The sequence below is a fragment of the Myotis brandtii genome, unplaced genomic scaffold (genome assembly GCF_000412655.1).
Source record: "Myotis brandtii unplaced genomic scaffold, ASM41265v1 scaffold434, whole genome shotgun sequence".
In the NCBI taxonomy this organism is placed as follows: Eukaryota; Metazoa; Chordata; class Mammalia; order Chiroptera; family Vespertilionidae; genus Myotis; species Myotis brandtii.
In genome coordinates this window covers 1316628-1320580 of record NW_005366599.1, presented here as the reverse complement: position 1 = coordinate 1320580, position 3953 = coordinate 1316628, and positions in this window count along the sequence as shown.

The window sequence follows — 3953 nt, the reverse complement described above, 5'->3', positions numbered from 1 at the left end:
GGTTTCACGGAGAACTCGGGGGCCGGGGGTGGGAAGTGACCTCCCCAGTCACAGGAGGGAGTAGAGGGGGGCTAAGAGGACACCCCCAAGTCAGGCTGCTCCCCAGAGGAGGGAGGCCGCTGAGCTGTGTCCTAATTGGGTGGATTGACCTGTGATAAAGACCCTGATGGGGGCAGCTGGATTCCGTCAGACATTTGCATGATAATAGAACCCCCTGATTTAATGGGAGAAGCTCAGGCCCAGGGCGGGCCGGGGGCGTGGACTTTCTGAGAGTGTGAGAGCAGGGACTTTCTCCCCAGAGGAGCTGGCAGAGCCCAGGATCCCGCACAACATTGAGGGGGCATCTCAGACACCCCCACCTCACCCCGCCCCCAGGGAGGCCCCGGCTGACACGCCTGCGAGGGAAGCCAGTTCTCCGGGCTTCTGTCTGTTAAAAACAGGACAACAGTCCCAAGGTGGAGTCGCTTATGCTGAGCCCCATGTCACCAAGCCCAGACTTAACGAATGACAGTCTCACCTCCCCAGGAATGGAATCCCAGGCCAGCCACTCAGAATGGAATCCCAGGCCAGCCAATCGGAATGGAATCCCAGGCCAGCCAATTGGAATGGAATCCCAGCCCAGCCAATCGGAATGGCCTGGTTGGCACCTGTGAGGTCACCCAGGAAAGAAGGTCAGTTTGGGTCGGTCCATCGTCCTCGCCCGCTCCCTCTGCCTGCACCCGTCTTCCCTTTACACGCCCCCCCGAGCATCTTTCCAGCTGCTGGATTGGCTGCTGCCCGATTTGAATAGATTTTCACTCAGATAAACGGTGCAAATGAGCTGGTGACTGTGGGGCAGGAGTGAGAGCAAGTGCCCATCACTTGGAGGGGAGGGCGGGGAAGGCATAGAGAGAGGGGGAAGAGGAATCACCTGTAGTTCACGAGTAATCACACCAAGTAACTGCTCACCGTGGGCCAGACACTGTTCCAAGCACATCCCAGGGACGGCTCACTTTCTAACTATTGGGGTTCATGTTAGAAACACCCCAGGGCCCCTGTGGCCGCCCAGGGCCATCAGACCCCAGAGCACAGACTGTGCCGTGAGATGCCGAGTCCTGGGGTCAGGAAGGAGCATCAGCCACAGGGCGTCTCGCCCACATGGGGAGAGGACACTGGCTTTTTATAAACACCGAGCGAAAAACAGACGCCCTCCAACAGCAACCCAACCCGCCCCCCGTCTCCCATCCCCCCTCGCCGTCCTCCAGGCCCGAGGCCTGTAATTGGGGCAGAGAGGAGCGTCGGCGGTATTTTAAGCTCCGCAAGGGATCATTTGGAAAATGGAAGGCAGGGCTGGGAAGCCACAGGAGGGGCCCGCAGCTGAGGGATGTTCAGTAAATGGTCGGGACCCCTGCCCAGCCTGCGCTTGGACCACCAGCGGCCAGTCCTTTCTGTGTGGAGAACACAGCGACCAAGGTGCCCGCCCAGGAGGACCACGGGCCTGAGCCCCACCTGCCGGCGGCTGTCACCTGGAGCTGACCCGGCACCGTGTGCATGCCCCACAGTGGACCCGGCGGTACACTTACCCCCCCTTACGCACGGACACCCCCAACTCCCAACGCGTTTGTGCAAACTCACAAGCACGCCCCATCCCCAGGCCCCCATCACCCTCACTGTGAAAGGTGGTTAACCGCTCCCAAGCCCATGGGGCTCCGGCCCCCCAACCTGCCCACGGGGTGTCCCGCAGGCGTTCAGGAGCCCAGAGGAGCCCCCGTAGCCCAGGCTCTGCTCCCACCACCTGGGAGCCAGCGCCCTGACATCCCCCTTGTTGCTGCTTTATCCTCCTGAGCTCAGGCCCCTCTCCTTAGAGGCCCGGAGGGAGGGCGCTGCTCCTCAGGAGCAGGTCACCCCTGTCTGACACCTGCTGGGCAGACGTGTGTCCCTGCAGCCCCCATGCTGGGTGCTGGGCGCTGGGCGCTGGGTGCTGGGTGCTGGGTGCTGGGCGCTGGGCGCTGGGTGCTGAGTGCTGGGTGCTTGGTGCTGGGCAGGAGGACTCCCTCCCTTCCTTCCTGAGGATCCAGTGCTGTTAGAGGCGTCACTGATGAATGAAACAAAGGGGGTTTGCAGCGGTCTGCACCCCAGGAGCCCCAAGGGTGTGTGCAGTGTCTGTGGGGTGTGTAGTGTGTCTGTGGGGTGTGCAGAATGTCTGTGGGGTGTGCAGTGTCTGTGGGGTGTGCGGAGTGTCTATGGGGTGTGCAGTGTCTGTGGGTGTGCAGTGTCTGTGGGGTGTGCAGTGTCTGTGAGGTGTGCACAGTGTCTGTGGGGTGTGCAGGGATGGAGACGTGCACGCACAGATGGGGGCATGAGTCCACGTGCACCTGCGTGGGGTCATGGATTTGTAGGAGCATGTGTGTGTGTGTGTGTGTGTGTGTGTGTGTAGGTGTGTGTGTGTGTGTGTGTGTGTGTGTGTGTGGGAGTGTGTGTGTGTGTGTGTGTAGGAGCGTGTGTGTGTGTGAGCGTGTATGTGTGTGTGTGTAGGAGCGTGTGTATGTGCGTGTGTATGTGCATTTGTGTGTGTAGGAGTGTGTGTGTGTGTAGGACCGTGTGTGTGTAGGAGCATGTGTGTGTGTGTGTGTAGGAGCATGTGTGTGTGTGTGTGTGTGTGTAGGAGTGTGTGTGTGTGTAGGACCGTGTGTGTGTAGGAGCATGTGTGTGTGTGTGTGTGTGTGTAGGAGTGTGTGTGTGTGTAGGACCGTGTGTGTGTAGGAGCATGTGTGTGTGTGTGTGTGTGTGTAGGAGTGTGTGTGTGTGTAGGAACATGTGTGTGTAGGAGCATGTGTATGTGTGTGTGTGAGCGTGTTTTTGTGTGTCTGTGTGTGTGTGTGATGGGGCGCTGCTCAGGAGGCTCCCCGCCGGGGCCCACGCACACGTGGCCCGAGTGTTCAGAAACCTGGGACCCGTGGGCTTGGGAAGGTCACAGCTTTGGCCCCAGGAGCCACGGGTTGTGAGCGCGGCTCTGCCTGCCCAGGAGCCCCCGCTGGGCCTGGGACGACGGGAGCCCCCGGGACAGAGCTGGTTTTCCGGAGAGAACACAACTGTTACCAGCAAATGCTTCCGCCATTGGACCCTAAAGGACCCCCATCTCCCCAAAACGTGAGTCCTTGAGGGGAACGCGTGGCAAGGCCACTGCAGGTCACAGGAGCCCAGGCGGAAGCGGGGCCTGAGGGGAGAGGACAGCGGCTGCCCCCGAGCAGACTGCGAGCCCCGAGGGCGCGCCCCTCCCTGCGGAAGCTGACCTGAGCCTGCGGGGATGACACACACAGTGTGAGGGCCCTCCTGTGTCTGAAGTCAAATCTACAGGCGCACTGAGGTGCTGGGGCGCGTGCAGTTTAAAATGAGAAAGAAATCTCCACGTTTGAATCTTAAAAGGCTGAGCAGGACCTTGCCTGCGGTCTGTGTGTTTGGCTCTGGAGACCCTCTCCCTCTCGCGCTGTGAATGCCGGGTGTGGCCCCTGTTCCCAGAGAATTTAAACTGAGTTGGAAATCACTGCTGTCTACGACCCTGCATGTCCTGTCGAGTGGCGGCATCACTGAAATTGAGTTACCGGCGACGTGGGTGTGAGCGCCCTGGCGAACCTGTGTGCTTCACCCGGAAACACTTATTTCGCCATCTGTGTCCGTGGCTGAGTGCGCGTGGCTCAGCTAAGAGCTGGAGACTCGGGGAGGATCAGCGGCGCGGGCTGGACCAAGACCCGACCATTCTCTCACAATGCGTGGAAGTGGGGTGTCACCCCAGGACTGCTGGCGGCAGCTGTGCCCAGGCCTGTGTCTTACAAACGCAACTCTAGGAAAGTCTGTTTGACAATTTTTAAGAACAAAACTGCACCGTGTGTTGGCAATGGCGCTCACAGCAGGCTGGGCAAGCTTCTGGGCACTAGCTTCCCCGAGGGCCTGGGCGGGACCACCCTCCCCTTCCC